This window comes from Gorilla gorilla, chromosome 3, assembly GCF_029281585.2.
Source record: "Gorilla gorilla gorilla isolate KB3781 chromosome 3, NHGRI_mGorGor1-v2.1_pri, whole genome shotgun sequence".
Lineage (NCBI taxonomy): Eukaryota > Metazoa > Chordata > Mammalia > Primates > Hominidae > Gorilla > Gorilla gorilla.
In genome coordinates this window covers 100,463,764-100,477,689 of record NC_073227.2, presented here as the reverse complement: position 1 = coordinate 100,477,689, position 13,926 = coordinate 100,463,764, and the positions used below count along the sequence as shown (strand labels likewise).

The window sequence follows — 13,926 nt, the reverse complement described above, 5'->3', positions numbered from 1 at the left end:
TTTTTTTTCTGGAAGGAAATAAAAGTTCTAACTCTGGGAACAAGGACATATAAGAAAGACTCAGTGATGAGAATCAAGGTTGAATTTTTCAGTTATTAAGGAAAATAAGTTGAAAAAGTGACCTCTAGTGGGCTCTTAGCTTCACTGATAAAGTAGGCTCTTTTCATGTTTGAATAAATATAAGTTTTTATTATAAATATAAATGGCTAAGGGCATAGAATCTGGATAACATACTTTAAAAACACTCTTAGTAACATAATGTATTTATTTGGATTGCTTTCCAAATTTAAAAATCATTGCTTCAAAAGGATTTCACAAATTATCTTAATATGATCTAATATGTTTAAAATAAGATAAACTGTAAAAACTACTTTTCACACATGGCATGATATTTATTGGTCAAAAATGCATTTCCAATTGGCCTATGACAGATACAAATTAGATTCCTGAGAAATGAGTGATGGAATCTCATCAGCACATGCATTTCTGGGACTGATGTTTCATTTCTTTTGCCTTTCATATAGCTGGTCTGTGGCACACCTCTCCAAGACTGACCAGACAGCACATGCTGGTTTCCCGAATTCTAAAATAAGATTAATCCTCTGCAGCAGTCCAGATCCTCTGCTGCTGAACAAGTGCCATAAACCAGCCCCAGTTGCTTCCTCACTTCAGGATCTTAAAGGAAATCTATTTACAAAGCTCACGTTTAAAACAAGATGTTGATTTATGGCAGTGTAATGAAATAGTAAAAATAGAAGAGATCTTCATTAAGATAAAGATGCAATTTCTCTTAAAAGGCATCATAAATTATGTTTTTTTAAAAAAAGATAGCTGTCTTTTCCAAAGAGTAAAAAAAAAAAATAAGATGATATTTGTTACAGAAAATGAGAAATATATTCACAAACTATGTTTTCATTTAAACATAAAAATCCCATGCAAGTTCTAAAGAGCATGTGGAAATATGCTGAAACATCTTGAACTATCATTTTATTCTCTTCCTAACATAGGAAAATTGTCATAAGGTTAGGGAATTTTTTAGAAGCTGAACTTTATAGATCTTCCCCAACTAAATATTGTCATTTTATAGTATTACTGAGGTTTCAGTAACTGTTGAAAACTTCTGCTAGTTCAGCTCCATTCTTATTTGGAGAAATATGAATATAAAATGGGGGTGTGTAAGCTTAGTATTACTTTGATTTACTTTTCATACATACTTCAAACTTCATTCAGACAGAGATTGAATCAAACAAGGATTAAAATTTACCCTATTCTCCATGATTTTTTTACTTCACTCTGTTGTAAGATAGAAACTACAAAACCATGAGTTTTTTTGTCATTATTGATAGCTACTTAGATTTTGATTATTCTAGGTCCTTTAGAAAAGAAGAGATCTGAAAGATTATTTTAAGGGATTAGCTGGTTTTTCTCCAAAGTCATATAGATATTTGAAAATATTTTACATAGAATCATTTTTAGGGCTTTCATAGGATAATATGCCTTTATTCTTTTAGAATACAGACTCCTTAGTGACCATTTGACGACTTGTCTCACTAGTGGACACAACCGCTCAGAATGCATCTTGCATCCTTTAGCAGCCAGCTTATCAGGACCTCCCATGCTGCTCACTCCAAGCATGAGTGAGCAAACAGGTCTGGCTGTGTGCCCTAAAGGCCAGCATTCCTGGGCTCCACCAGACCACCAGGGAAGGGAGCTCCTGAGTGCTGAGATTCCAAACGAGTCTGGGGGAATGGGTTTTTACTCAAGATGTTTGGGGAAAATAAGGACTCTATTCTGAGGAGTAGAGGAGTCCATGGTTCACATCCCAAGTTTATTTGTCTTAGTTAATTTTCCACCTACCATTTTCATGAAAATGAACAAGCTGTATCCCAGGACATCTCCTTTCATAGTTTCCCAACATCTTCTTTACTGCACAGAAAGAACACAGGAAACACCTCTCTTTTTATTCACAAAACAAACAAAAGGGTTTATAGCCCTAAAGTTTAGAAACCGCAAGGCAATGGAAAATTCACAAAGACCTACAGAGGAGGATTGTGAAAATAGTATATTTAATATATCTAGTGCCTATTAGCCTATCATGTGACTTGGACTTCCATATTTTATCTCTAATCTTTACCACAACCATATATAGTTGTCAATATTCCAGTTTACTGGGAAGAAAACTGAGATTCAGATAAGTAAGGTGACTTGTCAACAGCACTCATTCCAACAGAGCACAACCACTGAATGGTACAGGGAGTGCCACGGTCTTTCTGACTCCACTGTACCTGTTTTTGCTCTACTTCCCAAGACAGTCTAGAGGGGCAAAGAAGGGCAGTGGTCACTCCTTAAGCCATCAGGACTCTCAATATCTGAATAATCATTTTTATTACCTGCCTAACCAATAATTCTGAACTCTGACTTAACAAGTTCTGTCCCACCAATGTATTATACTAAAAAGAAAACAAAACAAACAAAACAAAAACTGCCACTTGTGACTTTTCTCAGTCTACCTAGAAGTCAAATACATCCACTCAAATACACAAAGATATTAAAGATATCAAATATAATTCCCAAATGAAGACTCTGCTTTTAATGTAGATATAGAAAGCTTTCAGGTGGCTTGTGTAGGTTGTCAATTAATATACGTTTAGAATGCAGCAAAAAGAAGACAAAGAATTGCTATGCTTTGGGATATTGAAAAAGAAACAAAAGGCTTTGAATCTCTGAGGCATTTTTTTGACTTTAGAACACTAGAATATCCTCGGCTGCTTGCCAAATAAATGTTTGGTTGAATATAAATAAGCTTATTATCATGCATGTTTATAAGTGCATACAATACAATTGAGGGTTAATAAAACATTTTATACCTAAGCAGACTGATATTTTACCAGGAAAAAAAAGCATTTTAGTATGCCTATGTTTCTTAGACATTTTTCATCTTAACACTTTCCAAATTCTGAGTACCAGCAGCATTTCCAAAGTACTTCATTACACTACAGCTTCTTACTATTATAAGCCACAGAAAATACATGAGATTTAACATGTATAACTTCAGAAATCTCTTCTCATTTACCATGGCAAAGATCCTTTAACTTTCTAAATTCACCTTCCCTGAAATGTGTGTCAAATGAATGTGCATTTGAGTAATAAAATGAAAAAATAATAATTAAGTCAGAACAAAGTTACCTTTTAAAGTATCCATTCCACAGGTCTCCACTCAGAATGCCTTCTTTAACTGAAATGGAATATTTTAATTATAGGTTATGCTATGGTTTGAATGTTCCCTTCAAAACTCGTGTTGAGACTCAGTCTTCAATGTGGCAGTACTGAGAGGCGGTGACTCACTCATGAGGGTTCTGCCTTCGTGAATTGATTTATCTATTCATGGATTAATGGATTAGCGGGTTATCATGATAGGGAAACTGGTGGCTTATAAGAAAAGAAAGAGAGACCCGAGCAAGGACATCAACATGCTCAGTCCCCTCACCATGTGACGCCCCACCAAAGAGAGTCTCCACCAGCAAGAAGGCTCTCACCAGATGTGCCTCATCCACCTCGGATTTCCCGGCCTCCACAACTGTAAGAAATAAGTTCCTTTTCTTTACCAATTACCACAGTTTCAGGTACTGTGGTATAAGCAACAGTAAATAGACCAACACAGATTACTAGGTAGGGCATCATCTCATCATTATGCTTGGTATTTGGTACTGCTACCAATACAATTTAAGGAAATAATGCTATCTTAAAGAGAATGATAATGGCAATCAGTTGACATATGTATCTGTTCAAGGAACAGATATATTAAATTATGTTGAAATTTAAGACATAGGTCAATCTAAGAGGTTTTTCAAACCTATAGAAATTGTTTCTCTAATGACATGTGTGATTACTTTCAATTTGTTCTAGTCACATCCAACTGTTGTTTCAAATTATATATATATAAAATATATATAAATATATATTTAAAAGAGGTACTGCATTATTTTATATATATTTAAAAGAGGTACTACATATTTATATATATTATATATATATAAATGTATATAAATTGCTGAAGCTACCTACCTGAGTAATTTGAAGACAATATATAAAAGGCTGGTGCCACGGATAATGAAAGTGATGTGAGGCAGCTACACAAGCTGGCAGGAGAAAGAGTATTTCACATTATAAACGGAAACTTTTACTTCTCAAACTAGTTGAATCTGATGACCATATAATTTGTATAGAAAATGCAGTTGAGAGAAGCAGTTAAAATATTCTAACAAGGCGGGTAGTTTCCAGCTTCACATTTGGGACTTTATTCCAAATTTGTTTTTCCAAACTTTATTCAGAATAAATGTAAACTGAAAGATTAACCTTTTTTTGTCTTTTTCGTTTTCTTTTCTTTTGTGTGCGTGTGTGTGGTGATGGGATAGAAGGAAAAAGTGAGAAAAGTTACTAGAAATATTATAATTAGCCTCCCTGTGTGCCTTATCTCTGGACAAAGCCTCAAACAGAAGTTCGATATCAATTTTTTCTAAGTACTCTATTTTATTAATGATCATGTATTATAATATGCAGTTTCTCACAACTAATTATTTAGAAGTTGAGTGCTGATAGCAAACTTCCTCTCAGTAGTATTTCAAGACACCTACTAATTTACCATGCTTCCTCATTTTTATTAGACTTATTGACATTTTCACATTAAGTTCATTCTGTTTGAAAGGGAAGTCTTTTGGTGACACTTCTATCTTAATACTGTACAGAAGGAAATTGTATCCAACAATTGGAGCGAGAACAATTTGATAACTTAAGCTCCTTGTGTTATACCATCTGAAATAAAATCTTTTCAGAGGGCATGCACATCATATGGTTAACTAATTAAGGATTGTGACATTCTTGGGACATACCAAGGGCAACTAAAAGGGAAGTATCTTTAAACTCCCCTTTCCTTTCCTGGCCTATAGTAAGAAAGGCTGTTATAGAATTACCAGTAGTTAATATCATCCTGTATATTTGTTAAAGGTCAACAAGAGTAAATCAGTTAACAACAACTTCCTAAAAGTTTAGGACAGGAAACAATAAAGGATGTTATACTCAAATAAAAGTTTCAAGGATAACTTAGCTGGATAGAGTGTAATTGCTGAAGTTAAAATTAGCCAGGTCACCTTACTCTCATGGAAAAAAAAAAAACTCTGGAAACCTGGCAACCAAATAAATAGATAGGAAGTTCCTTCCCATTAATAAACTTCTTTTAGTTCTATGCTGAAATGTTATTTCAAGGACATACACCAGATAATTCACCAATACTACTTTCTAAACCAAGTTTGGTCACTCGCCTAACTATTACAGAGACCTAAAACATAATAAATGTAAGTGTATATTATAACTACTTAATCTAATTATATTAGAATTGAAAATATTTTATAAATTACATAGTGTAACCCCATTGTTTTAGATGAGGAAACAGGTCCAGAGAAGTGACTTGCCAATGTTTGGTCAGCTATGTTTACATTGGCTGTTTACCATACTACTGACATTCCGCAGGTGGTAAATATTTTTCAGAATTACCTGTGTTTTTAGCATTCTAGCTCAATGTTTTTGAGAAAGACTATGTTCAACTTTATTGCTCAATATATACAGCAGCAGCATATACCTTTAAGTGATTGCTAAATATACAACTCAAAAGTTAAAAGTGATTTAGCAGCTAAACAGGAAAGACATCTTTTAAATAACAAAGCATAATTACACACTATCAAAAACCATTTAAAAACATTGCTTGTACTAACCATTCTGTGGTTTAAAACTTGAATTACAAGCAGATGATTCCGCCTGTCTTCCACTAGGTGGCAATATATCTTTTTCTTTAATAGTTTGTTCTTTCCCGGGGTCTGATTTTAAACGGATCTCTAGTATTTTTACTTTGAATAGATACGATGAAAGTTAAGATTGAGGAAACCTTAAGGAAGACACTTAAGAAATTGGGATATACGAGGGGAATAGACAGGGTGGTTTTATAAAAACCTGGCATCAAAACTAAAATAATAGATTCTGCTTCATACATGCTCATAATTAAAATTTACATTATATCTTACCAGATAACGTTAAACATTTGGTAGCTGTTTGTTGATTTAATTGAAATTGGGTTTGCTATTCATTATTGGTAGTGAAAAGCACTGAAATTATTTCTAGTCCTGCTCCTTCTTAATCATTTTATTTAAAACATCATCCTCAAGGTTAGGTCATGATATTTTAAAAGGCATTACTTATTCCCATAACCTGTTTTCAATCATGACTTTGGGGGAAAAAACTACAAAATCACTTATTTTTGTATAGTTAAGCCTTTATTTTAGTGTATTTATGTCCATACTTAGAGATATGTTGTTTCTGAACTAATTAGACGAACATTATTTTCTTCAAAGTAAGATAGGTTTCAGTAAACTATTTGACTAGTGTATTAGTTTCTCAGGGCTGCCATAACAAAATACCACATATTGGGTGACTTAAACAACAGAAATTCATTTCCTCACAATTCCGGAGGCTAGAAGGCCAAGAACAAAGTGTTGACAGGTTTGGTTTCTTCTGTGGTCTCTTTCCTTGGCTTGCAAACGGTCACCTTCTTACTGTATCCTCACATAGTCGCCCCTCTGTCTGTGTTATCTGTGTCCTAATCTACCCTTGGTATAAGGACATCAGCCCTATTGGATTAGGACCCAACCAATAACTTAATTTTAAAGGCCCTAAGTCCAAATACAGTCACATTCCAAGGTATTGGGTGTTAAGACCTCAACATATGAACTTGGGTGAGGGGAGGGGCATAATTCAGCTCATAATAACTAGCAAGTCTGCATACACAGCATACTCCACATTTATAACCGAGGTATTGTGATATAGAACCAAGAACGCTAGGTTGGAAGTTGTAATTCAAAAGCTGAGAAAAGTTCTTATAGATTATTTAATCCACTGATTCTTGACCCTTGATGCACAAAGATTTTTTTGAGGCACTAGCAATGCCCTGACAAAATAACCAGATGTTATGATGAATTAATTTGGAGAGGGACCAGTCACTAGTATATTTTTAATACTTTCTAAATGTTTCTAATAGGACCACAATGAATAATCATTGATTTAGACAAATATTTCCCAGACGTGGTTAGAGAATCATCCAGAGGGTTTATTAAAATGCAAATCACAGGCCAGGTGCAGTGTGGCTCTTTCCTGTAATTCCCAGAACTTCTGGAGGCCAAGGCCGGAAGATTGCTTGAAACCAGGAGTTCCAGACCAGCCTAGGTAACAAAGCAAGACCCCATCTATACAAATTTAAAATAAAATTATCCAGGCACAGTGACATGCACTTGTAGTCCCAGCTACTCGGGAGGCTGAGACAGAGGACTGCCTGAGCCCAGGAGTTGGAGGCTGCAGTGAGCTATGATCACACCATTGCCCTCTAGCCCAGGTGACAGAGTGAGACCCTATTAAAAAAAAAAAAAAATTCAGTATCCTAGCCACTGCTGCCCTCATTCTGAATCTCCAGAAATTAGAGCCAAGCCTATTTACCACTCTCCCTAGTAATTATTACAAATTCTGAAGTCTGAGAATCTCTGATCTCATCTAACTCTCTCATTTACAGATGAGAAGACTGGAGTTTAGAGAAGTTAGTTCATTCAAGGTTACACAGCTAGAGAATGGTGGAGGCAGAATGAGAATAAATGTTTAATCTGACATCTAATCTAATTTCTTAGCAGGATTCTTTGTGCTTATAAGCAACTGTGTGGACTTTAGACTTTATTTAGCAACTGTGTAGCCGTGGCCCCAGAATTAGAAGGCACGTACTCTTTCTTTCAGGCATGTGCTGACACATCTAGAAGGCAGGATCATCACAGCTATGTTTATATAAGGGTTGCATTCCAAGAGCCCTTATTGTGTTTGGAAATAATAAGCAACATCAGAACTGATGGGTGATTGTGAATACTGCATTATACCTGGTGCTCCTTTGGCCCCACCTCCTCAGACTCAGGCCTGAGTCCTAGGTGAATGGACACTGAAGTAGAAAGTTAAGTGACAGGAAGTGAATGGAAGAGTCTGTTTCCCTAGTACCAAAAGTTTCTGCAGCAAGAGTCAGTGGCGTCTGAATCACTTGAGGCCTAGAGTCACTCACCATCAGAAAGTGGCAGCCTCCGTGCAGTCATCAGCTGGCAGAGAAGCAGCAGTAGTTGACTAGCAGGCTGGAGTTGAGAGCAAAATGTTAGCTCAAGAGTTTTCAATTCTGCTGTTACTATTCATTTGAAAAACATAGCTTCAGACAGCTCTTGGGAGCTTGATGTCAGAGCCTGAATTGGTGAGGTTCATGAACACATACATACAAATAAGTTGTGAAACAATTTTAGAAAATGAATGTGTAAAAATCCAAAAAATTCCCAGCACTTTGGGAGGCTAAGGCAGGTGGATAACCTGAGGTCAGGAGTTCAAGACCAGCCTGGCCAACACGGTGAAACCCCGTCTCTACTAAAAATACAAAAAATTAGCCCAGCGTTTTGGCGGGCGCCTGTAATTCCAGCTACTTGGGAGGCTGAGGCAGGAGAATCGCTTGAACCCGGGAGGTGGAGGTTGCAGTAAGCTGAGTTTGCACCATTGCACTCCAGCCTGGGCAACAAGAGTGAACCTCCATCCCCCCCCCAAAAAAAATCCAAAAAATAAAAAGCAAATTCCTCAGAGGGTGATGGTAGATGCACACTCTATATTTTCCATAAAGATTTAGCTTAAACGTTTTCTTGAATAGGTACTTGCTCATGCAATTACATTTTTCTTGTTCTTACTAATGACCCTAACTTGAGTGGGCAAGGAGGAGTAAAATGTGAAAATCAATCTGAAACAAAGATAGAACATAAATGAAGTTTTTTTAAAAGTCTGTATTTACAACAACATAATTCAATTTACTCTCCATATTTCTGGAACATAGCTATTTTCTAGACTGATGTACTCCTACATTTTAATTTAAGTCATCATAGGGCTAGTTCTAACCTCTCTTCGGTGTTTCAAAAGTGAGGATCAAGAACCACCTACTCTAAAATTATCTGGTGCTGGTTGCTGAAAATGCAAGATTCTAGGTCCCACATAAGATTCATCAAATCTCTGAGGGTGCCTATGGGAAACTGCATTTTTAACAGCTACCTTGGTGATTTAGAAAGGTCTCTCCCTGTGTGATCTAACTCTACAGTGTCCTATGGATAGTATTACTTTTTCTTTCCTTTGTGAGCTCTTATTATCTATGGTTTATAATAAAATTTTCTGAGGATGGAAGTATTGGGGGAAATTATCTTCTTTTTGAGTCTTTTCTTTATGGAGTCAATAACATGGGGAAGTCATTGCCAGAGGTCCCCTCTTTTTAGCATCCTTATCTGATTTTCTATTTGGCCATGCGCCTGGGTCTTCGAGCAGGCTGCTGTAAAGAGCCAGTATGACAGGCACTCAGAAATTGTACATTAAACTTTAAATTTCTTCTCCTGAAATGTATTCAAAGGAAAGCCCCCATCCCAGAGAAGAGAGTAACTTGTGAATATATATATATATATCTGAAATATATATATGAAAAATATATATATCTAAAATTCCAAGTTTCTATTTCTGAGTTGTTATAAATAAATGTATTTTGAATATTTAAAGGATTTAAGAAATTCAAATGTGAGCTGCTGGCAATCATATAACTTGATGAGACTTGTTTTACCATGCTATTAGCTTTACTATGCTTGGAATTAGATTTTTGAATGTTAGGTTTCCTAAATATCTCCCTGGCTTTAAGTTTAGGCATGTTCGGAGGTTTAATAAATACTTTCAGATGCAGCCTCAAAGTCAAATACCTCTGATTTGGAAGGAGTTTTAGGCATTATTACCCTGGTGGAGAAGTACCTCTGCATATCGATGCTTCATCTTTACTTAGACTGCTCCGAAATTGGAAATTAAGCTTTAAAAAGCAAATGGAGAAGCAAATACCTTCATGTAAATTCAGACTTTTTTTTTTTTTTTTTTTTTTTTTTTTTTTGCTGTTTATTCACACAGGTGGCAATTTTGGATACTACCTCTTTGTTGGAGGGGATAGAACTCAGGGAAATCTAAGAGAGCCTAAAGGTAAGAGACCATTGAAAATGGGAGGTTCTGAGATGGAATTTAGGGAGCAGATCGAATGTCCCTGAAAATAAGCTTCATGGCATTCACCATTTATCCACCTAGCCCTGCTAAAGCAAATAGTTAAACTAGCACTGTCTACAAAAGCATTTTAATGAAAAAGTCAATTTACTCCTTCCTGAAGGCTAACTCTTATCGTTCTAGGAAGGATCTTGCAGGAATATTTCCTTTATTTTCTTTCCTCCACCTTCGCTTAGCCCTGACGCTGGACCTCTTAGCCTAAAGAAGAACTGAACACTATGGATATTAAAATTTTTCTAATTACATGATTTGCATCCATTTGGGGGCTGGGTGTCACTGTTTGGCTCTGTTTGTCTTTCTCAAAGACCCAGTGAAATTTTGCCAGAGTGTAAAACAGGACTTTATTCATTTGTTTGAGAGAGAAAAAAGTCACCAATTGCTTAAAAAAAAAAAAAGTTTCACACTTCACAAAAAAATAACAAAACACAGAAAAAGTGGCACAGGCAATAGTATAACACCAACACACCCACCCAGAGATGAATCCTCAGAGAAAAGTGCAATCATGGTATGCCTGTCCAGATTTTAATCCTCGAAGCAGGTGTGCACAAGAGATCTTAGTCAACGGTGGGACTGATTTATGGATTTCTACTCTGGAACCCACAGTAAGGCTCTTCTCCAAAGAAAATGCCAAAAAAAAAAAAAAACCAGTATGAGAGGAATTTGGAATTGGTGGCTGGACATTTGTGGGAAAAGAAGTAAAGGGACAAAAAGTTAGATAAATTAATCCCACGATTATTTTTCTTCCCAATTTCTCTCTTCCTTCTTTCCATCCTTCCTTCTTTTTCTTTACTCCCTCCCTCTTCTCTTCTCCTTCCTTCCTTCCTCCTTCCCTTCCTTCCTTCCTCCCTCCCTCCCTCCCTTCCTTGTTTATTTTTTACTTGAAGAATTTATTCTCTAAATAATTTGGGAAAACAAGATATTGTATGCATTCTTCAAGTCTCTATGTTTTAGCAGCATTAGAGTTCTTTATGATTTTTTAAGTCATGCATTATTTTTAAAGATCCATTTAAAAACAGGAAAAAGCTTGAGCTGGAGTGAGGGATCCGTTTTGATCTGTAGAGGGAACATTGTCTTCATTAAGCACTGAGCACAGTGTAGCTTTCTAAGTAAGGTGCAATTTGTTACATAGTAACTAGAAAAAGGGATAAGCTTCTCTCCTGCATTGTAACCATACTTTCTACAGCATGGCAAATTATATCTAGAACTCCTCTTATAGCCTTTCTCATCCTTAGCATTAGGCTGACTTACAATTTTTAAGCACTAGGAACACGCTGTATTTATAATTTAAGATTATTACAGCTAAGCCAACTAAAATATATATATATAGCTATATACATATAACTGTATATATATATATATAGTTTTATGTGGGGTGCATGTGTGTGTGGAGTGTGTGTGTGTTTGTGTGTGTGTGTGTATATATATATATATATAAAATGAATGAACCTATAGGCTTACATGATATTATGTATCAAACATTTTTTCAGTGACTCTCCTGTAAGCTTGAGGCACAGAGTAAAATCCTGAGTAATTACATAAACAACCACAAAATCAAACCAGCAATTACTCCCACCTCTGGTTAAAAATGAGAAAAGATCATTAAAGTAAGTCAAGGTCACAAAAGACTTCTTATAGAGGTATGAGAGCATTTTGACTACCTGAGAAAGATAAGTTGAGGCTAAAAGCATATCTCTTTTACCAACATGGGAGTCAATCATATTCAATAGTATAAAAAGCTGCTACATGTAGAATTATATTTGCTTTTCAAGACACCGCTATGTGATAAGCCCACAGGTGGTATTATTCACATGCTCAAGTAAAGGAAACTACGATAAATAAATGGAAAGGCCACAAAATTTGGAACCGGTCTCCTGACATAAGAGTCACTATTTTTTCATTACATTATCACATTCTCATCTTTCTGTTTCAGAGTGACAACCATACCAACTACACAATGCTGAAACATGATGCAGTGGGATTCTCAGTAGCCCTTGGGTAGGCTGTGAGAATTAAAGCAAGTCAACACACGAAAGCACTTAGAATAACGCCTGCCAGTTATGTGCCTGTGTGTGGATTAAAATGTTTATGTATGTCTGTATATATAAATATGTGTATCAGTTTGTAATATATACTTACATATTTGAACACATATGCACATGCCTGCACATACGCATAGATTTATATTCTAGTGCTCACACACAACTTGAAAAGAGATAAGTAAATAATAATCAGCATACCCAGGTTAGCTATTCAAGCAGAACACCTGTACCAGACCTCTAATCCTAAAGATTAAAATAAAAGAATTAAATTTTTTTCAGTTTCTTTATTCACTAGGCCTGGAGAATACAGGTTTCTAAAACGTTCTAAGTTCCATATCTAAAGTGGGAAAAGCAGAGGTTGCCTTAGGAATATGATTCATGAAGCAGAGGCAAAGAGCTCCGTGGCTGCTGCCCAGCCAGGTTACAAAGCTAGAAGGCAATCATTCAGGCCCACCAGCCTGAGGCATATGTTACTGCCTCAACGTCCTGGGCCTTTTGTCAAATAAATGCATTTGGAGGAAGAAAAGGGAGTGAGAAGGCCCACCTTCTCACCCCAATCCCAGTTTAGCTCTTGGGCAGGCTAAATTTTCTACACCCCTTTGAGGTCATATTTCACCTTCGGGAAAAAAATGAAATTTCCAAGCTGGGAGAAACTGTTCAGGAGGCAGCTGTGTGTGTGTGTGTGTGTGTGTGTGTGTGTGTGTGTGTGTGTGTTGCGGGGGCCAGTGTATGTGTGGTCTGGTGTGTGTGGTTGTGTGTGTCTGTGTGTAGTGTGTGGTGTGTGTATGTACTGTGTGTGTGCTGTGTGTGTGGCATGTGTCTATGTGTGGTGTGTGTGTATGTGTGTTGTGTATGTGTGGTGTGTATGTGTGGTGTGTTGTGTGTGTACGTGTGATGTGATGTGTGGTGTGTGTGGTGCGTGTGTGGTGTGTGTATGTGGTGTGTGTGTACGTGTGTGGCATGGTGTGTATGTGTGGTGGTGTGGTGTGTGTGGTATGTGTGGTGTGTGTATATGTGTGGTGTGGTGTGTGTAGTATGTGTGGTGCGTATATGTGGTGAGTGTGGGGTGTGTGGTGTGGGGTGTGTGGTATGGTGTGGTATGTGTGGTGTGTGCATGTGGTGTGTGTGTGGTGTGGGTATGTGATGTGTGTGTGGTGTGTGTGGTGTGTGTGTGGTGTGTGTGTGGAGTGTGTGGTGTGTGGAGTGTGTGCGTGGTGTGTGTGTATGTGGTCAGTGTGTGGTGTATGTGGTGTGTGTGGAGTGTGTGTGGCGTGTGGAGTGTGTGGGTGGTGTATGTGGTGTGTTTGTGTGGGTGTGTGGTCAGTGTGTGGTGTGTGGTGTGTGTGGAGTGTGTGTGTGCATTTGAGGGCGGGAGAGCATTGGCGCCTGCCCATCTCTTTCAATCCCTGGGTGCTGGGGTCATCCTAGTGCCCAGCTAATTGACAGCGCAGCAGTGCATTCTCCCTCTGGACTGGTACCGCCACCTTAGAAGTCAGTTGCCTAGTGGATGGTGAAGAGTCACCAAAGGAACTTTTTTCCAGAAAGCTCCAGAAGCGCTTGAGAAACGGAAAAGTGTGGAGGTGAGGAGGAGCTGAGGGAAGCTACCATAGAATGAGCAGAATTGATTCCAGGACACGGGATTGGGCAAAGGGAGACGAAAAGAGAAAATGTAACACCTCCCTGAGGATGCTCGTGGCACTCCAAG

The 13,926-nt window shown here is 37.2% G+C and overlaps 1 long non-coding RNA gene across 1 annotated transcript in view; it reads right to left on the bottom strand.

The window, feature by feature from the left end:
• The window catches only part of LOC129532922 (uncharacterized), a 40,007-nt gene extending 26,081 nt beyond the window's left edge, over window positions 1–13,926 (bottom strand). Inside the window, exons 1-4 of the long non-coding RNA XR_008678865.1 lie at window positions 13,898–13,926; window positions 8,138–8,204; window positions 3,187–3,235; window positions 1,858–1,926 (exon numbers count right to left, since the gene is read on the bottom strand). This is a non-coding gene — a long non-coding RNA (uncharacterized lncRNA). The remainder of the gene's footprint in view (window positions 1–1,857; window positions 1,927–3,186; window positions 3,236–8,137; window positions 8,205–13,897) is intronic.